Raw genomic sequence first — 24,246 nt, forward strand, 5'->3', positions numbered from 1 at the left:
GTGTATATGTACCACAGCTTTCTTATCCATTCATCTGCTGATAGACATCTAGGTTGCTTCCATGTCTTGGCTATTATAAACAGTGCTGTGATGAACATTGGGGTACACATGTCTCTTTCTCTTCTGGTTTCCTCAGTGTGTATGCCCAGCAGTGGGATTGCTGGATCATAAGGCAGTTCTATTTTCAGTTTTTTAAGGAATCTCCACACTGTTTTCCATAGTGGCTGTACTAGTTTGCATTCCCACCAACAGTGTAAGAGGGTTTCCTTTTCTCCACACCCTCTCCAACATTTATTATTTGTAGACTAGGAGGTGGGAGGAGGGTTCAGGATGGGGAGCACATGTATACCTGTGATGGATTCATTTTGATATTTGGCAAAACTAATACAATTATGTAAGGTTTAAAAAAAAAAAAAGATCCATGTCCTTGATTTTCTTTATGCATGTAGACTGCATCTTCTATTTCTCCATCTGGTAAACCCATTCAAACCCTCCTTCCCCAAATACAAACTTTGAAGATTAATGCATGGTTTAGATACCAAATAATAGTAGTTATTATTTGCTATTTTTTTATCATCATTACTGATGACTATTGCTGTGGCAGACAAGTTCTTAGGGTAGCCCCCATCATCTCCACCTCCTGGAATTCACACCCTTGACGTCATCTTCCCCTTAAGTGTAGACACAACCTTCAACTAGGAGATGTGGTACATATTAATATATGTATTGGAATATTACTCAGCCATAAAAAGGAATTAAATTGTGCCATTTGTGGAGATGTAGATGGACCTAGAGTCTGTGATACAGACTGAAGTAAGTCAGAAAGAGAAAAACAAATATTGTATGTTAATGCATATATGTGGAGTCTAGAAAAATGGTACAGATGAACCTATCTGAAGGGCAGGATTAAAGATGCAGACATAGAGAACAGACGCATGGACACAGAGGGGAAGGGGGAGTGAGGTGAACTGGGAGATTGGGATTGCCATGTATGGCATATAGTTGATGCACTTCATTGTACAGCAGAAATCAACATAACATCGTAAAGCAGCTATAAAACTCCAACTTAAAAAAAAAAAAAAAGGATATGGCAAAGACAACATGCTCTATGTGACTACATTACGTAAGCTTTCAGCACCTGCCTTGCTGGCATCTCTCTCTTTGTTGGCACAGAGGAAACAAGTGGCTGTGTTGGGAAACTCTGGGTTGAACAGAATACTGGCTGCCTCTGAAGGGACTGAAGATAAGAAACTGAAACCGTCAGTCCTACAGCAAGGCACTAAATCCTTCCAACACCTGCTTGGAAATAGATTCTTCCCCAGCTTCAGATGAAACCACAGCCCCAGTTAACACCTTGATCACAGCCTTACAGAAGACCCAGTCAAGCTGTATCCAGATTCCTCAGCCAAAGAAACGGTAAGATAATATGTGTGAGTTGTTTTAAGCTCTTAAGTGCATACTAATATTAGCATGCAGTGAAAGATAACTAATACATTACATTTTAATGTACTGAGTATTAATACAAGAAGTATTAAGTGATAATACATTAAGCATTCATGTAGAAGTATTAACTTACATTAAGTAGCAGAAAGAACATAGAAGAAATGATATATAAGGAATATAGATAAGGAAGAGAAGTGTAACTTGTAGTTGATTCCTAATAAATCCAGAAGAAAATCTTTCATGCAGTAAAATCACAAAATGCCTCATTTCCCCATTTTCCAAAGACATTTTGCCTCCTTTCTGCTTCCCCCCAAATAAACACCACTTTCGACTATCAAAGAAAAGTTTCACGCAAATGAGACATCCCACTAGAAAAGAAGGATGATCCCAGGGTAGGAGACCAAACAAGAAATCTTATTTAGTGGCTCCTAACCAAGGTGCTTATGAAGCCCATGTTTCACGGTCTAATTTATAAGAAAACGCTCAGCCGGGACTTGATAAAGTGCATCACTGGAGAAAGGAGAGCGAGGGAGCAAGTCAGTCCCAGTCCTGCAGTTGCTCCATAACCATGTGCAGAGCCATAAGTGCAGAGATTAATGACTTCTCACAGCCATAAATTCGGTTTTTTTTCTCTTCGATGAGTCCTAGGGGACAAGAATCTGGTTATAATCGGATGTGTTGCAATATTGCTTTTTACTTACAATTGTAGTACTGAGAAAATTGAAAGGAATAGCATAAGGCTCAAGCATGGTGGTGATTTAAAAGGATGCTCTTCAAGGTGCCCGGCTGCTGCTCTCCCCACCCTTTCCTTTGCAAGGCACCTGCTCCACCTGGGAATGGCTGCCTTGGGACGAGGCAGACACTGGGAAGTTGGAACCACCATCCTCCCTGTGGCTGACATTCATAACAAAGCACATTTCCTCCACTTCTGCTCTGTGTTTTGCCCATCTCAAACAGATTATGACGTTATTACCCAAGCTCAGGAATCAAGAGAAGAAGGAAACTCCTTCCTTACCTCCGGCATCTTCAGTTTTCCGCAGTGGAGCAAATGGTCATTCCCCCAGATCTTTGTGTTTGTTTCCATGACATCCACTCTGAATGCATTTACTCAGGAGAGAAGATGCTAAAGGAAACAATATATCTAAGACACTTTACACTTAATGTCCGGCACTTTGTAGGTACTTAATAAATGGGGTGCCTCCACCTAGAGACTGTTATACAGAGAGAGGTCAGAAAGAGAAAGAGATAGTATATTAACGCATATATATGGAATTTAGAAAAATAGTACAGATGAACCTATTTGAAAAGAAGAAAGAGAAACACAGATGTAGAGAAGAAATGCATGGACACCAAAGGGGGAAAGGGAGGGAGGGGATGAACTGGGAGACTGGGGTTGGCGTATGTACACTACTATGTATAATATAGATAACTAACGGGAACCTGTAAAGCACAGGGAACTCTACTCAGCGCTCTTTAGTGGGAAGGAAATTCAAAAAAGAGGGGATATATGTGTACATATAACTGATGCCCTTTGTTGTACAGTAGACACTAACACATCATTATAAAGCAACTATACTCCAATAAAAATAAATAAAAAATGGGATGCTTCCTTTACTCCTTCCTTTTGCCGTCAGATCCCTCCCCTCTTCTAACCCTGGCCTCACTCACATTCTCACTGAGATGCTTTGGAATCAGTCCCTGACTCTGACCCAGTGGCTGACAAAGCCTACAGAGTGGTCCCCAGACCAGCAGTAGCAGCATCCCCTGAGAACATGCCAAAAATGCAAACTCTCAGGTGCCAGCCCAGAGCTATGGCATCTGAAACTCTGAAGGTGAGGACTGGACATCTGAGTTTTAATAAGCCCCCCAGGGGATTCTGAGCTGGGCTGCAGTGTGACAGGCTGGCTCCAATGGGATAACCGCTATTCCAATTTCTTTCAATGCCTGATGGGTCATCCACATCAATTTCCGTCATTACAAATTCTGAATTCACGGGAATTATTTTTGAAAAAAAAAAGAAGATTGGTTGCCAGAGCTTAGAAATCTGTTCGAGAAATTTCTCTTGCTACATATGGGAGAGGACTTCACTTGAATACTAGGTATAACTTATGGATGAATTACTCTGGATTTTTTGTGTTTGTATGCATCTGCTCTCAGAGGTGTGCTGGCAAGTGTTTAACAACTGGCTCTCCAGGGAGAGGATGCCCTGGTGTGTAGCATTTGCCAGTTTCTGTGGTGTAAATACTACCATCACGACATCCACAGATGCAGAGTTGGGAAAAGACAAATACATTGGTTCTTGCAAGCTGGCACCAGCAGGTTCCAAGACCCCACTGCGTGCTTTCCAACTGGAACCAACATTTCTCAGGGTAAAGCATATGATTTATTTTTTAGCTGTGCCTCATGGCATACAGATCTTAGTTCCCTAACCAGGAATTGAACCCACACTCCCTACAGTAGAAGCACAGAGTCTTAAGCACTGGACAATAAAGGAAGTCCCACTTGAACTTTTTTATTTTTTATTTATTTATCTGCACTGGGTCTTAGTTATGGCATGTGGGATATAGTTCCCTGACCAGGGATCAAATCTGTGCCCCCTGCATTGGGAGCTCAGAGTCTTAGCCACTAGACCACCAGAGAAGTCCCCCACCTGAACTTTTAAGGGAGTAGGACACTTGACTCCTGCCCCCCCCAAATTCTGCCAGCCCCATGAGAAGAGGACTTGCTGACTGGATGGTGACAGCTAGAGACAAGTCTGTGGGCACATTTCACCAGTCAGCAGGGTTCTGTGATAAAGGCAGGAGCCAGTCGGCCCCTTCCTCTTTCTCCATGAGTGATGGGCCTCTTCCCACATCCTACGTCTCATTCACATCATGAGACAAGAAGCCAAAGCAGCACCTGGCTCCTTCTCCAGCGGCCAGCGGGGTCTGTGGACCTAGAGTGTAAGCCCTCTTGGACTTTCATACGCAGACACATAGATGACAGAAGTGCAGTTCCGAGGACTGAAGAAGGAACGCACTGGGCACTGTGTTTACCATTAATGCATTCCACATCCCTCTTGACTATCATCCTTGTGTGGGGGGCAACCTCATCCACAAACCCTAAAGCCCTAACCCTCACTTCATTACTCTTGACAACAGCAGGTACTTGTTTCTTTATGGCATAAGAAGAGCCTGGGTTTGACATCAGACTCATCTGAAGCTCAAATCCTACTCTATCACTTACGAACCACATAACCCCTTGAACAACCACATAACCCCTCTGAGCCTTAGTTTCCTCATCTATAAAATGGCAATAGGAAGAACAACCTCTCAGAAGGATTCGAACTGAAAGGGATGATATACACAGGCAGCTTGACTGGTGTCTGGAACATAGCTGTTGTTGTTTAGTTGCTAAGTCATGTCCGACTCTTTGTAACCCTAAGGACTGTGGCCCACCAGGCTCCTCTGTTCATGGGATTTCCCAGGCAAGAACACTGGAGAGGGTTGCTATGCCCTCCTCCAGGGGATCTTCCTGAGCCAAGGATTGAACCCACCTCTCCTGCATTGCAGGCGGATTCTTTACCCCTGAGTCACCAGGGAAACCCCTAGAACATAGTAAGTGATCAATAAATGAGACACTTTTTTTTTTGAGTCTTGTTTCATGGTGAGGGCCAAAAGGCTCAAGTTGAGTTGAAATTCAGCTCTGTGTCTTAAGTTCAGCTCTTAAAGGAAAGCCTCAGCCCCTAGAGACCCTGGGGGTCTCCCCTGCCAGCTCCTCCTCAGGACAGCCGGCCCTGCAGGGGAAGTTGGGACCCACAGTGATCAGGACGGTCCCATGTGGCAGCTGCAATATAGAACCCCACCCCCACCCCAAGCCAGGTCCACACACACCAAGTTTTCCCCTACACAAAGTAATCTGTAGTCAGGGGGTCATTCTCTCTCCCATCTAGCAGACCTCCTGCAGGGAATTAGAGCCAAGTCCAAGTTCTCTCTCTCTGTTTAAGGGCCATGCAAATCAAAGCGTGTGGCTGAGCTTGTGTCTCAGTGCACTCAACATTTAAAGACAGCCTTATGTAAGGATGGGTAGGCCCAGGAGCACAGAAGGAACCAAACAGGTGATGTGGTTAATGCCCCACAACCACAAGCAAACTTCTTAGTTCTGACAACCAAAGGAAAGGTAGATTGTAGCACTTCTCAGTGCATATGGATAAGAATCCTTTCAGTTCAGTTCAGTTCAGTTGCTCAGTCTTGCCTGACTCTTTGTGACCCCATGGACTGCAGCACACCAGGCCTCCCTGTCCATCACCAACACCCGGAGCTTGCTCAAACTCATGTCCATCAAGTTGGTGATGCCATCCAACCATCTCATCCTCTGTCATCCCCTTCTCCAGTATGTCCAGGGCAGGGCCTGAAATTCTGCATTTCTATCAAACTGCCAAGTGAGTCCAGTGCTGCAGGTCGATGGGCCACATTTTTTTTGCCATGTGAGATCTTAGTTCCCCAACCAGGGATCAAACCCATGCCCCCTTCATTGGGAGCACAGGGTTTTAACCACTGGACCACCAGAGAAGTCCCCTTTAATAGTAAAATACCGGACAGGAATGCCAATATAGGCTGGGAGATGGAAACGCTGGCCTGCAGGGTAGAAGGCTCCAATGTAACAACTTCACAAACAAATAAGGTTCTCTAACACCTCACTGCAAGAGAAACATTTAAGCAATGAGAAAAATTTGGCTTCTTAATAAAGAAATTGCAAGAAGATAAAGTGAAGCTTATTTGCAATCTTATACTTTAAAAATTATCAGTGGTATGCAAATATCATCCCTTCTTCTGTGACTCCATGCTTTCATTTTCATGACATGAACTCAGTCATAAATTATAGTTATTGTAATTTCTAATTTAATTGAGAATTTTCTTTTATGTCAGAATCGTGCTCAGAAGGAAATGCAAAATCAATATATCATGCTCTTGTGTTTTATTGGCTAGGGTTTAAATACATTTGTTCATTTGACTACTCACTGATTGCATTTTTAAATATAATCTATCTCAATGATATTTTTCTCTACTACACACAAAATACTTTAAGGCCATAAAATTTTGTGATAAATAGTAACTCCTCTTAGAAGCCAATGCATCAGCAATTCCTTTGAAGTGTTTCTTGAAAACGACTCTTCAAAGATGTTATAATGAGGTTGTGTCTATGTGACATCCAAAAACATCTGAAGCAAAACTGTTTTGTCTACACTGAGCCAAGTCTTAGGATATTTACATACATTTGAAGACACAGAGGAAAAAGAATCCTGGCAAATAACTGATTTTCACTTCACATCCTGCTCACAGCAAGGGAAAAAAAAGAGCTCAGACTGAATAATGCTTAATTAATTAAAGTAAAAGCTCATTTCTGACTTATAAACATTACTGGATAACCTCACTAACCCAAAGTCCTTGGTTTCCCACACCAACCAGAAAGTCTTTCAATTTCAGAGAGAATGGAATGAAAACATAACTAAATCATGTCTTTAAAGGAATGCTGGGACAAAGCAGGAGTTAAAGCATCCAAAGATAAATAGGAAGCCAGCAAAAGCCACAAAGCATCCAAAACACCCTCATGAAATTAGAGTTCACTGTAATCCAATTAGTGGCAGCCACCAGTGGAATCCAGTCCGGACCTAGAAATAGAGGTGAAAAGACTGCAAGGCAGATTCTACAGCAGAAGTAATGATTCTATCTAACTGAAGGTACAGCCTGCGGACTTCCCTTGCGGCTCAGCTGGTAAACAATCCGCCTGCAATGCGGGAGACCTGGGTTCAATCCCTGGGTTGGGAAGATCCCCTGAAGAAGGGAAAGGCTACCTGCTTCAGTATTCTGGCCTGGAGAATTCCATGGACTATGCAGTCCATGGGGTAGCAAAGAGTCGGACACAACTGAGCGACTTTCACTTCACTTCACTTCACTTCACTGGGGACTTCCCTGGTGGTCCAGTGGTTAAGACTTCATCTTCCAATGTAGGGGGTTGGGTTCAATCCCCAGTTGGGGAGCTAAGATCTCACACACCTTGGCGCCAAAAACCAAAACATTAAACAGAAGCAATATTGTAACAAATTCTTTAAAGACTTAAAAAAAATTGATCCACATCAAAAAAGCAATAATAAAATTAAAATGAATAAACTAGAACTTGATTAATTCTGTTGCAATGGGCCCCAAATTTTAAAGTGGAACTGACTATTGAGGGATCAGGACTCTCTTGGAGGACCCCTAGATGAAACAAGCAATTATTACCATAATAATGCTGCAGAATGAATTCCAACACCACCACCACCACCACCACCCTCCCTAAAAATCTCAGTGGCTTACAAAAAGCATTTATTCCTGTGTTCATGGGTCTTTAGACTGGGTGTGGGTTGGTTCATCTAGGCTGCAACTGGCTGGATGCCTCCAGGTTACAGGTTCCATTCAGGTTTGTTAAGGGGCCTAAATCAGAGGGACAGTTGTTTCAAGGTCACCAGGATGCCAGAGCACAATCTAACTATACAAGCGCGGTGCAAACCTCTGCTCACACCGCCAGCTCTAAAATCCCACTGGCCAAGGCAAATGACGCAGGTAAAAACCCAAAGTCAAGAAATGCAGCAAGAGCCTCTATGCAAGGCGTGTCAGGAATGGGTGTGAAAATCCATCAAAACATCAGAAGAAAACATCAAGTGGAGAAAAAATTAGGTGTGCAGATGATGTTTTATAAATGCCTTTCTGATCCTCAAGGTTCCTTGAAGGAATCTCAGAGATTAAATTAAGCTGTTAACCCTGGAAAAAAAAAAAATGGGGGACATCCCTGGTGGTCTAGTGGCTGAGAGTACGCCTGCCAGCTTAGGGAACATGGGTTCGATCCCTGCTCCGGGAGGATTCCACAATGCCATCGGGGAGCTGAGCCTGTGCACCAACTACTGAGACTGTGGTCTATGGCCCTCGAACTGCAACTGTGGAGCCCACGTGCCACAACTACTGAAGCCCGGGTGCCCTAAAGCCTCTATTCCACAACGAGAGAAACCACTGCAATGAGAAGCCTGTGCAATGCAACTAGAGAAGTAGCCCTTGCTCGCCACAACTAGAGAAAACCAGCACAGCAGCGAAGGCCCAGTGCAGCCAAAAATAAATAAATTAAATTAGACATTTAACAACAACAAAAAAAAAGACATGGGATCACGGAGTGAAGAACTGGAACCATTGATGTGGTCTAGCACACTAGATACACAGGTGTTTCTCAATCTTGTATTCCTTGTCACTCCCCAGACAGCCATCTAGACTTTCTTTTTCTGACCTCCCCTCCTGCTGTGAAATGTTATAAGCACCCATATATCGTATATCAGTTTGTGTTCTGAATTGATATCTGGGCCTCATACATAGAAGAGTAACATTTGCTTACACACTTTACTCAATAACCAGGGTTTGCTACCCTGGAGTCAAGAGTGACCATGAGATACATTTGACAAGAAGTAGAAGCAAAGTCCACTCGTCCTTCTCCACCCAATGTTGCAATTTGAGCTCACCTCCACTGCTTTCTGGGAAGAAGAAACCTGGCCACGGGTAGAACACATACAGTGACCTCTCCCATCACATGGTGACCCCCACTCAGTTTGTTGTATATCTCTATTCAAAGTGCCCGCCCCCTGGGGCCTGCTTCTCGCCTTGACAAGCACCATTCTTATCTAAACAAATCATTTTATGCACGAAAGCCTCTCAAACGCAGTGCGTCATTACAAATTCGCCCAAGTTCATTTGGACTCTCTAACAACTAGACAATCAGAGAGCAATCCTTGCTGTAACTGGAAATGTCATCTCCTAATAGGGTAATGACAGGCTACAGCTATCTTCAGAACATACTACGAACACCTATTATTGATATTATTAGCTTAAAGTTAGAGTTTAATTCCCCTTAATAAAAGTACTGCAGTTTTTCACATTAATTATGACAGTGATTAATGTGCCTACAAGCATATAACAGTCCTAAATAGCAAAAGATGGTTCTGCATCAGTTAAAAATTGTATTCAGAAGCTAAGAACAAATCCCTAAAAGATTAAGAGCAGCTTAAATGAATTAAGAGTTTATTTTTCTCACACATAGAATAAGACCAGAGGTAGACAGACTAAGGACAAAAGTAGATATACATTATGAAAGTAAGCTTCTGCTTTCTTTCTACAACATTGTCCTTAGCATATGGCTTCCAGCCTCAGTGTTGCCTCATGGTCAGAAAATGGCAGCCAGAGCTCCAGATATCACATCCATGTCCCAAACAGAAAAAAGGAGGAAAGGTGGAAGGGCAAAGTTTGTGATTTTCAACTGACTCAAGTGAGTTAAGTACTTTTTACGTGCTATTGATGTTATTTTTGTGTACTATCTGAAATCATTTCATGTTCCTTGGGAGGAATGTGTTACACACTTTGCCCACAAGCATGTGGGTACATCATGGTCACTCAAGTCCATCTGCCCTGAAACACTTCTCTTTCCTTTATTGCAGTGTCTGTCTCCCCAAGACCACCAACACAAAGTATGCCAGTACAGTATCGTCCTAATTCTTTATTGAAGACCTGGGTCAGTTGCAGAAGGAAACTTCAATATAAAATGTAAACATTTAAAGTTCTCACTGCTAGAGCTTTCCTTTGAGTTGTAAAAGGAAGCAATCGAAACACAAGAACCCTTCACAAGTAGCAAAATTCTTCAGGTACCATCCTCCCTGGTTTGATCTGGCTTGCCCAAATTCAAGTCTGCAATTCTCCCCGAAAACGTCTCCAAATATATCTGCTCAAATCTTGATCACCTTTCTAGAAAGAAACGAGAAGGAGAGCCACTATCTTCTTCCAATTTTCACTTCTCTCTTTTTTACTAAAAGAACCTCAATTTTATTTCATGGGCCAATGTGACCAGCAGAAGAAAGATTTCCAGGCCTCTCTCTCTACCACCAGAGTTAGTGAATATTATATGAGAAAAACTTGTTGGGTAGAGTTTCCAAGAAGGCTTCTTAAAGAAATCTGATTCACCCAAGAGATGTACCTTTTTATCTCCTCCCTTGCTTTCTACCTCTTGCCTGGAAAAACGGATGTAACTGCAGGAGTTCCAGCAGCCACTCTGAACCATGAGTTACTTTGACTATGAAAGCAGACATTGTAGTAGACAAAAAAAATGTAAGGCGCGTAGGTCACTGATGATCATGAAGCCACAATCAGTTCTAAATTCCTACCTCTGCACTTTTTCTATGTACAAGGGGAGAAAAAAAACCTATCTTATTTAAGACACTGTTATTTTGGTTTTCCTTTACAAGCAACTGCTGAACCTTATCGTAATTGATACAGCAATCCTTAGCTTAAAGATTTCATTCTGAATGTGAGTGAATTCAATAGCTCTGCTGCTGCTGCTGCTAACTCGCTTCAGTTGTGTCCGACTCTGTGCGACCCCAGAGATGACAGCCCACCAGGCTCCCCCGTCCCTGGGATTCTCCAGGCAAGAACAGTGGAGTGGGTTGCCATTTGCTTCTCCGAATTCAATAGCTCAGTAGTTCTCAAACTTTGCATTGCATCAGAATCACCAGGAGGTTTGTTAAAACACAAAGTGCACCCTCAGAGTTCCTGATTTGGTTATTTTGGGGTAAAACCTGAGGATCTGAATTTCTAACAAGTCCCAGGTAGTCTGGATTCTGGTGCTTTGGGTATTAGAGAACCATTATAATGACTCAGTCCTAATTTATTCAGATCATTTTCTTCTTCAAGACTGTGAAGAAAACAAGCCACTGGAGACTGAGTCATTCTTGTTTTTCTCTTTTTGGCTTTTTGGCCCAAGAATTCTTTCCCCAGACACAGCAAACTGTACCTTTTGCTTGATTCTTCTGTGTCCACACTACCATTATAAGAATCCTTGCCAATTTGCTAAATGGACTTTGTGTGCTGGCAGAGATCCATGGAATTAATGTAAACCCACTATTTGTGAGTACTTTATCTTGTACTTTTTCTATTTCCCTTGATTTAAAGATTAAGATCAAGATACCAAAGCTCTCACAGACAACAGCTCAGAAGTGTATTGCCAAAAAAACAGAGGTTGTGTTTACAGCTTTTGGTTTTGCTGTTTTATTTTACACTTGAAGATAGACATATTTTTCCCTCTAACATACTGTTTTGATTCATAATCTCTACAAGCAGGTCAGTTCACCCCACTGTGGCTGTCTTTCAGTCCCTAAGTTATATCCTACTCTGCAACCCCATGGACTATAGCCCACCAGGCTTCCCTGTCCTTCACTATCTCCCAGAGTTCCTCAGATTCATGTCCACTGAGTCAGTGATGCTATCTAACCATCCCATCTTCTGCCACCCCCTTCTCCTTTTGCTTTCAATCTTTTCCAGCATCAGGGTCTTTTCCAATAAGTCAGCTCTTCGCATCAGGTGGCCAAAGTATTGGAGTTTCACCTTCAACATCACTCCTTCTAATGAATATTCAAGACTGATGTCCTTTAGGATTGACTAATTGGATCTCCTTGCAGTCCAAGGGACTCTCAAGAGTATTCTCCAACACCACAGTTCAAAAACATCAATTCTTTGGCACTCAGCCTTCTCTATGGGCCAACTCTCACATCCATATATGACTACTGGAAAAACCATAGCTTTGACTAGATGGACCTTTGTTGGCAAAGTAATGTCTCTGCTTTTGAATATGCTGTCTAGGTTTGTCATAGCTTTTCTTCCAAGAGCAAGCATCTTTTAATTTCATACCTGTAGTCACCACCTGCAGTGGTTTTGGAGCCCAAGAAAATAAAATCTGTCATTGCTCCACTTGTTCCCTTTCTATTTGCCATGAAGTGATGGGACCGGATGCCATGATCTTACTTTTCTGAATGCTGAGTTTTAAGCCAGCTTTTTCACTCTCCTTTTTCACCCTCATCAAGAGGCTCTTTAGTTCCTCTTCACTTTCTGACATTATAATGGTATCATTTGCATATCTAGGTTGTTGATATTTCTCTTCATTCCAGATTGTGATTCATCCAGCCCAGCATTTCTTGTGATGTATTCCCCATATAAGTTAAATAAACAGGGTGACAATACACAGCCTTGTCATATTCTTTTCCCAATTTTAAAAGAATCAATTGTTCCATATCTTCTTCTAACTGTTGCTTCTTGACCTGCATACAAGTAAGGCGGCCTGGTATTCCCATTTCTTTAAGAATTTTCCAGTTTGTTGTGATCCACATAGTCAAAGGCTTTAGTATAGGCAATGAAGCAGAAAAAAGATGTTTTTCTGGAATTCCTTGCTTTCTCTACAATCCAATGAATGTTGGCAATTTGAACTCTGGTTTCTCTGCCTTTTCTAAATCCAGCTTATACAGCTGGAAGTTCTCGGTTCAAATACTGCTGAAGCCTAACTTGAAGGATTTTGAACATAATCTTACTAGCATGTGAAATGACTGCAAACCTGAACATTCTTTGGCATTGCCCTTCTTTGAGACTGGAATGAAAACTGACCTTTTCCAGTCCTGTGGCCACTACTGGCATATTGAGTGCAGCACTTAGCAGCAGCATCTTTTAGGATTTGAAATAGCTCAGCTGGAATTCCATCACCTCCACTAGCTTTGTTTGTGGTAATGCTTCCTAACTTGACTTCACACTAAAGGATGCCTGGCTCTAGGTGAGTGACACACCATCGTGGTTACTGGGGTCATTAAGACCTTTTTGTATAGTTCTACCGTGTATTCTTGCCACCTCTTCTTAATCTCTTCTGCTTCTGTTAGGTCCTTGCCATTTTTGTCCTTTCTTGTCCTCATCCTTGCATGAAATGTTCCTTTGATATCTCCAATTTTCTTGAAGAGATCTTTAGTCTTTCCTATTCTGTTGATTTTATTTATTTGCATTGTTCATTGAAGAAGGCCTTCTTATCTCTCCTTGCTATTGTCTGGAACTCTGCATTCGGCTGGGTATGTATGAATATATCTGGGAGTCTTTAAAGAGATAATTAATATAAAATGAAGTCATAAAGGTTGGTCCTAATCCAATATGACTGGCATCCTTATTAAAAGAAGAAAGTTGGATGCAGACACATACAAGGGAAGACCACCTGAGGACACAGGGAGAAGACAACCCTCTATATGTCAGAGATAAGCCTCAGAAGAAACCATCCCTGTTGACATCTTGATCTTAGACGTCTAACCCCCAGAATTTGCGACAAGAAATTTTTATAGTTCAATCTACCCAGTCTATAGTTTTGTATGGCAACCCAAGCAAACTAATACACTCCTGGAGTCGGCAAACTTTTTCTGTAAAGGACCAACCAGAAAATAAATATTTCAGACTTTGTGGGCCATATGGCCTCTGTTGCAACTACTCAGCTCTGCTATTTTAGGGTCATAGCAGCCATAGGCAACACTAAAGGAATGGATGTGACCATGTTCCAATAAAACTTTATTAACAAAAATAGGCAGGCTGCTTTTGGACTGATTTATTGACTCCTGCTCTAGATGATTGGTTCAGGAGTAAGCATGTGACTGAGGCCTGGCCAATCAGCATGATTCTATTCCTGAGTTCAGTGACTCTCTGAACTTGCTCTAAATTCAGGAGAAAAGGACAATTTCTTTCCAGTGGACTATAGTTATAGGATATGAGGACACAACAGTTGTTTTCAAAATAAAACCCAAAGTCCTTTGCATAAATCCAAGGCACCCTGAACTTCAAGCATACAGCTGCCATTTTTCATGTTTTTACCAGAGACCAAAATTCTGTAGGTGTATGCTGCTACTGCTAAGTCACTTCAGTCATGTCCGACTCTGTGTGACCCCATAGACAGCAGCCCACCAGGCTCCCCCGTCCCTGGGATTCTCCAGGCAAGAACACTGGAGTGGGTTGCCATTTCCTTCTCCAATGCATGAAAGTGAAAAGTAAAAGTGAAGTCGCTCAGTCGTGTCTGACCCTCAGCGACCCCATGGATTGCAGCCCACCAGGCTCCTCCATCCATAGGATTTTCCAGGCAGGAGTACTGGAGTGGGGTGCCATTGTCTTCTCCAGTAGGTATATACAAATGCCTAAAAAACAAATAAGTAGCAATCAACAATTGAATTTTTAATATCAAAATGAATGGTCTTGGCTACATTTTTTAATCAATGAGCAAACTGTCCATTACACTGTTTGAAAACAATCTAAAGTAATATATCATGCTGCATTTATCTTGTACCTTATGTAACAGGAACTTTAAAAGAATAACAAAACCCTGGAGAAAAGGCAAGAGCGAAGTCATTTGTCCAGATTCTCTGAGAATGCCCACAAACAAGCAGCTTTACAATCGCATCTGGTAAATAATAAAGGGAACTCAGGGCTGGCTGAATGTTTTTCCTCCAACTAAGCTATGACATTTTAATTTAGATCAGAAAAGACTCTGATGCTGAGAGGGACTGGGGGCAAGAGCAGAAGGGGACGACAGAGGATGACATGGCTGGATGGCATCACTGACTCGATGGACATGAGTTTGAGTGAACTCTGGGAGTTGGTGATGGACAGGGAGGCCTGGTGTGCTGCGATTCATGGGGTCGCAAAGAGTCAGACACGACTGAGCGACTGAACTGAATTGAACAGGACAATGCAACATAGTTTCCCGGGATGGCTCAGATAGAAGAAAGCATTAGAACTTTAAAAAGTAAAAAATTGAAAGTCAGAAATTATTTTCTTTTCAGACTAATATTTATTTCTACGCCGTAATTGTTAACAAAACCAGATGTGAAGTTGCTTAGGTCAAATAGATCTTGGTCCTATGCTGGTGTTGGATAGAGCAGACCACATTATACTGCAGTAATTGACAATACCAATATCTCACAGGTTTTACCCAAGTTTATTTCTTGCTCTTGCAAAGCCCTCTGTGTCTAGGCAGATTTCGAGGGAAGCTACTCTCTGTGTGGTAGCTGCTTCCCTCTGTGGCACTTCCACTTCAACAGACACTTCACTATGGAAGGAAAAAGAAGATGGAGAATCACACACTGGCTCTTAAATGCTTTCATCTAGGATTGACAGATATTTCTACTTGCAGCCCATTGGCCAGAATTAGGCACATGGCTTGTCAATCAAAGGAGACTGAGAAATGTAGTCTTTTAGTTGCCCTGGAAGAGAGGGAGGATAAGATATAGGGCTACCACAGTGGAGTACCTTTGGTGCATTGAGGGAAGGCAATAGATTTCCTGCAAATGAATGAGGAGGAAGCAGAGAGGATTAAGAGATGCAGACAAGTGAAGGAGAGGAGACTATATTCAGTTGCTACTTAGTTCAATTCTTCCTCAAAATACACACCTGGGTACCAGCCTGCCCACGACACTGTTCACTAACCTGTGTGGTATTAGAGGAAAAATAAGGATCATGTCACCATAAAGCTAAATTGACAACATGGTCCATCATTATTGTTAAGTTGGTGATAATCAATGGCCTTACATTTTTGGGTTTTAAAATGTTGTTTCTTAGGTTTCCCTGGTGGCTCAGTGGTAAAGAATCTGCCTGCCAATGCAGGAGATTCAAGTTCAATCCCAGGTCCAGGAAGATCCCACATGCCGTGGAGTGGCTAAGGCCATGTGCCACAACTGTTGCGCCTGTGCTCTAGAGTCCAGGAGTCACAGCTGAGCCCACGTGCCGCAACTACTGAAGCCCACATGCCCTAGAGCCTTTGCTCTGCAGCAAGAGAGGCCCGTACACCACAACTAGAGACTAGCTCCTGCTCTTAGCAACTAGAGACAACTCGTGCACAGAAACAAAGACCCAGCACAGACGTAGATAAATAAATAAACTGTCGGGTTTTTTAACGAAATGATGGTGATCATAGCTAGTAAGTACTTATCTGATGTCATAACTTGGCAAAATTAAAAGTTGGCACTCATTCATAACTTTCCCCGTTTTTTGAAATTTTTATTTCAGTGTACTTGCTTTACAATGTTGTGTGAGTTTCTGCTGCGTTTTTTAAAGTTACTGTGTCAGTCTGCAAAATGAGATTCTGGGAGCCACTGATGTAGTTAATGGTTTTGCCTAGAACTTGCTTTACCTGTTGAAGGAAATTTACTTTTTTGAGTACCCACTCTGCGCTATTTAGCATGGAAGCTTTTATTATCTCAAATTTACAGATAAAACAACAGAGACCCAGAAAAAATGGCTCCTGGTTATAATTTCTCAGTCATTCCACTTTTTGACCCTATGATAAATTCTTTATTTCATAATACTCTCTGTAGCTCTGTCTTTCTGAACCCTTGCTGAAGCACACGGTGATCTTCACCACAGGGTCTGTTTCTGGGGAATCTGACTGGAGGCAAAATGCTTTATGAATGATACCTACGTGACCTCCCAAGGTCACATGGTCCATTAAGGCAATGAGGGGCCTCAGTCCAGATCCACAGGACTGAAGTCCATGTGTTCTGTCCTCGAAGCACACTGCCACTTTAGACACTGAGTTACCCCAAAGCGGAGAATTAAGACGAACTTCTGGGTCACATGCACCTAGACCATATTAGCAGAAATTCCTTCAGATGTATAGGAATGTATTTTAATATCTAAGTCCATTAATCAAGCACACTCTGCCTGCACACTCCAACCACAAGGAGTTACCACTGCAGAGAATCACACAACAGGGTGTCTGAGAGCAGAAACTGACTAATTCACAGCACAGGTGCTCTTGGCAAGTATTGATAGCTGGTCTGAAGTCAAAATAAAGTATCTCTGGCTCTTCCTACACCCCCAGGTGTTTCTCACTCCCAGTACCTGAAATGTACGTGCCTTCTAAGACTGTAAAAATAGACATCTCTCATATTTCTCTATAGGAACACTTAGAAACAAACATTTGGAAACCTGCAAATATTTTATATGAAGTTGTTCTACTTATACAGGGTTCTGCTAAGTCTGATGTGTGATCATAGATATTTGTATATTCATAAATTCCTGGTGCTGATGCACTTAAAATTCACTGTTCCTGAGAAAGGCAGAAAGAGGCGGGACAATTATAAATAAGTGTTGCTTTTTTTGAGAGTTCTCCACTAAACCAATTTGTAAATATTCAAATTTCTTTATGTTGTTAAAACCCTCAGTGTTATGAATTAAGGTTAAAATATCAAACTTTTAGTAGCATACTGAGAAACATCTAATAAAATTTTATTTTTCTAAATGAATAAAATATTACTACCAAAATAAGGCAATTTTTATACCAAATATTTCCCTTCTATTTAAGTTTCTAATAATTCCTCATATCTAGACTGTCTTCTCAGTATATGGAAATAAGTTCTAGAGATCATGAGTTATTTTAAAACTCTTTTTTTCTGGGACTTCAAAATACACAGAATATACTTTCTTTGGAGTTCTCTAACTTGGGACCCATAATCCATTGCCACAAAATATCACAGATCTTATTATTCATAAGCAATATTTTGGTGGAATAGTTAATTAAATGATGCAAAGATTTGCTTCCTTAAAATTATGATTCACATTTAAAGCCTATAAAAAGGCACTGAAACATAAGGAAAGATAATATTACCCTAAAGGCTCAGAGAAAAGCATAATTTAAAAATGATTTTCTAAAAGAAATGGAAAGAATTTTTTAAAATACCTGTTGGTAAATAGCAAGTAACTGTACACCTATCCACAGGTGATAAGTAGGTAAGTAGGCAGATAGATAGATGGAAAATAAAAAATCCTCTGTGAAACAAAAGCAGGGAGCCTAAAAAGATGAGGGCAAAAATACAACCAAAAAAAAAAAAAAAGTCATGTGAAATTTTAAAAAAAGAACTCAAGAAAACTTAAACTCCAGTAGAAGAATTAAATCCAAACTGAAGATAGTTTAAAGCAGAAAGGACACTAGAAAACTGTGCTATAGAGAACAAATTTCAAAAACCCTAAAGAATATAGAAGAAGAAAAAAAGGCAATGAAATCCATATTATTGAAAGATAGAAGTACAAAGGCAATACTCATAAAACAAAATATCAGATATAAGACCAAACAAAATATCAGATATGAGACCAAATTTAACCCAATAAGTATAAATGGGTTAAATTTGCTTAAAATATATAGGAAGAGTAAAGTACTAGAGGAAGATCTATCAGGCAAATACAAACAAAGCAGGGATGAGAGGTAAAGTAGGTGCGATTGCAGCAGGTAAACACACATGGACAGGTTGTGCTGGAGGCATCTCATACTGGCTCACAAAGCTGACCGGACACATCTCTTCCCACCTCTACATTTAGAGATCTGGTTTGCATGCATACGCTGTAAATACACTTCTTTCCTTCAGTTCACTCCTGAATATTTCCCAGTTTTATGGATACAATTTCTCCTTTTAGATCTTGGTTATTAAGGAACTTTCCATTATAATGATATTATAATATCATGTGCACAGCTGCTGCTGCTGCTAAGTCGCTTCAGTCGTGTCTGACTCTGTGTGACGCCATAGAGGACAGCCCACCAGGCTCCTCTGTCCCCGGGATTCTCCAGGCAAGAACACTGGAGTGGGTTGCCATTTCCTTCTCCAATGCATGAAAGTGAAAGTGAAAGTGAAGTCGCTCAGTTGTGTCAGACTCTTCGAGACCCCATGGACTGCAGCCTACCAGGCTCCTCCGCCCATGGGACTTTCCAGGCAAGAGTACTGGAGCACATAAATATATATACCACACATACACCACACACACATCCTACTGTTCTGTTTCTCTGAAGATTCCTAGTTAATACACTTATATATTACATGATTCTCTTTAAATACTTTTTTTTTAATGTTTGTATTGTTCTACAGGTATGTGTGTGCTGTGTTGTGTGTTAGCTGTGTCTTACTCTTTGCGACTCCATGAACTGTAGCCCGCCAGGCTGCTCTGTCCATGGAATTCTCCAGGCAAGAATACTGGACTGGATTGCGATTCCCTTCTCCAGGGGATTTTCCCCACCCAAGGATCGAACCTGGGTCTCCTGCATTGCAGGCAGATTCTTTACCATCTGAGTCACCAGAGAAGCCCTTCTGCAGGTATATTGGTAATAATTATTTAGATTTAATGTAAGCATTACTAAGTTAATTACTTGCCATCAATCATTTTATACCATGAATTTCACAATTTTTATTTCTTTCTCATTCTCAGTCATGTCCTACTATTTTGCAACCCCAAGGACTGTAGCCCACCAGGCCCCTCTGTCCATGGGATTTTCCAGGTAAGAATACTGGAGTAGATTGTCATTTCCTCCTCCAGGAGATCTTCTCAACGGAGGAATTCAACCTACCTCTCCTGCATTGCAGGCAGATTCTTTATTTGATTCATTTTTCAGTTGTCTGGAATACGGTGGTAAGTAATTGCTTTCAGGAAGGGTATGTTAAGGATATGTCTAAGAATGTCTTTCTGTTGCTTTCTCACATGAACAGTGGAAAAGCCAAGTATTAGGATCTTGATGCAATATCTTACCCTCTCCAAATTCTATACAAATTGCCCCATTGTCTTTGATTATTGGCTTTGCAGATAAGACAAATCTTACTCTTTTTTCCTTAATAAGTAATCCTTTATCCTGTTGACATGCTCTTCATATGCTTTTTCTTCTCTTAAAATGCAAACATTTCATTAGATTGGCCTATTTCGTTGATTAAAGATGAATTTTTTGTACTTTTTTATACTCTCTGGAATCAAGATAGACCTTACAGTCTCCGTCTACCATATGGCAATAGTGTCGTCATTCTTCAAACACTTCTACTGATATCTCTGAAAAAATCCAAGTATGAAACCCTCTTAGATTCAGTACTGTGTGGGTTATACTTTGTTAGTCTATTTTCATTAGTCTATCTTTGCCCCTGCTCAGTAAACCATAAATTTAATCTTTATTCACTTAAAAAGCAAAATATCTTCTGATACTTATTTAAATTATTCCTTTTCCATATACTATTTGTTCCTTGTGAAATTATTCTCTTTTTCCCTCTGTTCTACATTTCCTTTATCTCTTCTGAAGTCAATGTGCATGTCTCTATCTTCTTCCTCTGAGTTTTGCGGACTTCCCTAGTGGCCCAGTGACTACGTGCATCATGCTTCCAATGCAGAGGGCTCGGGTTCAATCCGTGGCAGGGAACTAAGATCTCACACGCTACAACTAAAGAGTTCACATGATGCAACTAAAAAAGGAAGAAGAAATGCCTGAGTTTGGGGAGAAATTTTTGAGCATGTCTCCCACTTCACTGATTCCATTTTCTACTATAGAGTGTGTATGCTCAGTCATGTTCAACTCTTTGGGACCCCCTGAACTGTAGCCTGCTGGGCTCCTCTGTCCATGGAATTTTCCAGGCAAGAATACCGGAGCAGGTTGTCATTTATTACCCCAGGGGATCTTCCCGACCCAGGGATCAAACCCATGTCTCTGGCATTGCTGGCAGATTCTTTACTTCTGAGCCACCTGGGAAGCTCTTTCTATAACAGACAACCTATAAATACATGATTGTGTCATCACAGATTTTAATTTATCCATTGTGTATTTTCTCCATATAATCCTTCCCAATCTCCACCTCTTTCCTCTTTAAGACCACTCACAAATATAAAGTTTACAAATGCAATACTCTGAAGAATTGCGTTAAAACATAATTTAGAAATATTCTAGGGACTTCCTTGGTGGTCCAGTGGTGAAGAATCTACCTTCCAACAACCTAGATGTCCAGTGACAGATGAATGAATAAAGAAGCTGTGAGACATATATACAATGGATATTACTCTGCCATAAAAAGGAACTCATTTGAGTTAGTTCTAATGAGGTGAGTGAACCTAGAGCCTACTAATAGAGTGAAGTAAGTCAGAAAGAGAAAAGCAAAGATCGTGTATTAATGCATATATATGGAACCTAGAAAGATGGTACAATGAACCTATTTGTAGGACAGCGATGGAGATGCAGACACAGAGAACAGATTTATGGACACAAGGGCAGAGGGAGGAAGGACCGAGTGGGACGAATGAAGAGAGTAACATGGAAACATATATACTACCATATGTAAAATAGACAGCCAATGGGAATTTGCTATATGACTAAATCTCAGTGAACTCAAATTGGGTCTCTGTAACAATCTAAAGGAGTGGGAGGTGGGAGAGAAGTTCAAGAGGGAGGGGACATATGTATGCCTATGGCTGATTCATGTTGATGCATGGGAGAAACCAAGACAATATTGTAAAGCAATTATCCTTCAGTTAAAAATAAATATATTTAAAAAAAAAGAATCCAGCTTCCAACGCAAGGGATGTGGGGTCTCAGAATTAAGATCCCACATGCCTCAGGGCAACTACAACTACTGAGTCTGAGAGTTTCAGTGAAGATCCCACAACTAAGACCTGATGTAGCCAAATAAATAAATTTTAAAAAATACTCTAAACTTTGACTGTCCTCCCATTTCTTGCAGTATCTCTAGCTCACCAGGCAATTTTTGTTCTGACTGTTGTATTTGCTTGCCCTCTTTGGAAATCTGACATTCTTTCATAAGCCATTTGGTTTCTCCCATGTGCCTTCATATCTGTGGTGATGAGCAGCAATGTCAAAGCCATTGTGTCTGGCATTAACGGTGTGTCTGTCAGGCTCAGAGTTCAAGTAAGACATGGCTCACCTCCTCCACATTCAACTTTAGGCAGTCTTTTCTCAAATCTTTCCTTCTCCTCATTCTGCAAGTCAGACTCCTCCCAGGGAATGGAACCATCCATTGTGGCTTTATTAAAGAGAAAGCCAGTTCATCTATTGACCCTCTCCAACATGTCCCTAACCTCTATCCCTCTTCTTCCTGGTAACCAGTATTTTTCCATCTCACCTCCAATTAGTCCCTTTTCCAAAGTCCAGTCAACATATCTGACTTGAGTCACTGTATATTTCTTTTTGAAGAATTTGCCACATGACTGCACAGCCATTCCCTAGATCTTCATCAGTTATTATTCCTACCAAGACAAAGTATGCCCCAGAAGGCCATTTTGTATTTCCTAAAATGATGTGAGATAATTAAGATGCTATTAACTATTCCTGAATCATTTTGGAGTCTTTTTAATCCTTTACCTAATGAGATTAGGGACTTACATTAATATTATGGGAAAATAATTTATTTCTTTCATCAAAATAAACAAGCAATTGCTCACATCCCAAAAGACGGTAAACACTATCTATATTTGTGGAGTTATATTAGAGAATAGCACATGAAAAGATGAGAAATGCTGCATAATTTATTGCTGATTTTATCAAGATGGAAATCTGTATGCAAGTAAATTAAAACAAAAATAACAAAGCTTACTAATTGTTATATGCACACAGATCAAGGGTAAGTTCTTGCAGCTACATTCACAAATGCTGTATGTGCCACATATTGACAAAGTTCAAATTCATTGATCTATATTATGTATTATATAGATGTAATATATCAAGCTATATATTAAGTTGGTCCAAAAGTAATTGTGGTTTTGCATTGCTGAAATTTGGGTTGGAATACATTCTTAAATAAATGTGGTTTTGTTATACATTACTTTAATGCACATTTCTCACTTTATTTTATTTTTGCTAATGACATTACTTTCTGTTTATTTTGTATTTATTTTAGACTAGGGAAATGATGTTAGACAAAAACCAAATTCAAATGATTTTCTTATTTAAGTTCAAAATGGGTTGTAAAGCCGTGGAGACAACACACAACATCAACAACGCATTTGGCCCAGGAACTGCTAAAAAACATACATTGCAGTGGTGGTTCAAGAAGTTTTTCAGAAGAGACAAGGGCCTTGAAGATGAGGAGTGCAGTGGCTGGCAACTGGAAGTTGACAAAGACCAACTGAGAGCAATTATCGAAGCTGATCTTACAACTACAGGGGAAGTTGCCAAAGAACTCAGTGCCAACCATTCTATGATCATTTGGCATTTGAAGCAAATTGTAAAGGTGAAAAAGCTCAGTAAGTGGGTGCCTCATGAACTGACCACAAATCAAAAAATCGTCATTTTGAAGTGTGATTTTCTCTTATTCTATGCAACAACAGCAAACCATTTCTCAATTGGATTGTGACATGCAATAAAAAGTGGACTTTATACTACAATCAGTGATGACCAGCTCAGTGGCTGAACCAAGAAGCTACAAAGCACTTTCCAAAGTCAAACTTGCACCAAAAAAAGGGTCATGGTCACTGATTGGTGATCTGCTGCCGGTCTGATCCACTACAGCTTTCTGAATCCTAGAAAAACCATTACATCTGAGAAGTATGCTCAGCAAATCAATGAGATACACTGAAAAATCTGTAACATCTGCAGCCAGTATTGGTCAACAGAAAGGGCCTGATTCTTCTCCCTGGCAAAGCCCAACTACACATCATGCAACCAATGCTTCAAAAGTTGAATGAACTGGGCTACGAATTTGCTTCATCCACCATATTCACCTGAGCTCTCGCCAACTATCACTTCTTCAAGCATCTCAACAACTTTTTGCAGGGGAAACATTTCCACAACCAGCAGGAGGCAGAATATGCTTTCCAGGAGTTTGTTGAATCCTGAAGCATGGATTTTTATGCTACAGGAATAAACTAATTTCTCACTGGCAAAAACGTGTTGATTGTTAATGGTTCCTTTCCTATTTTGATTAATAAATAAGTATTTGAGCCTAGTTATAATGATTTAAAATTCATGGTCCAAAACTGCCATTACTTTGCACCAACTTAATAGATCTATAGTATATAGATATTATAATCTATATTATATATAGTTCAATACATTATATACACATAAATACACATATAATCCAAAATGCATCTATGCTGCTGCTGCTAAGTTGCTTCAGTCGTGTCCGACTCTGTGTGACCCCATAGACGGAAGCCCACCAGGCTCCCC

The 24,246-nt window shown here is 40.7% G+C and overlaps 1 long non-coding RNA gene across 2 annotated transcripts in view; it reads right to left on the reverse strand.

Moving 5' to 3' along the window:
• Window positions 1-407: 407 nt before the first annotated feature.
• Window positions 408-24,246, reverse strand: part of LOC133238258 (uncharacterized) — a 41,314-nt gene continuing 17,475 nt past the window's right edge. Inside the window, exons 3-4 of one of the 2 annotated variants that reach the window (XR_009733489.1) lie at window positions 2,459-2,566; window positions 408-2,087 (exon numbers count right to left, since the gene is read on the reverse strand). This is a non-coding gene — a long non-coding RNA (uncharacterized LOC133238258). Of the gene's footprint in view, window positions 2,088-2,458; window positions 2,567-9,233; window positions 14,471-24,246 lie in introns of those variants that run through there. The other variant, XR_009733490.1, reaches the window with a different exon arrangement.

The sequence above is a fragment of the Bos javanicus genome, chromosome 25, assembly GCF_032452875.1.
Source record: "Bos javanicus breed banteng chromosome 25, ARS-OSU_banteng_1.0, whole genome shotgun sequence".
NCBI classification, from domain to species: domain Eukaryota; kingdom Metazoa; phylum Chordata; class Mammalia; order Artiodactyla; family Bovidae; genus Bos; species Bos javanicus.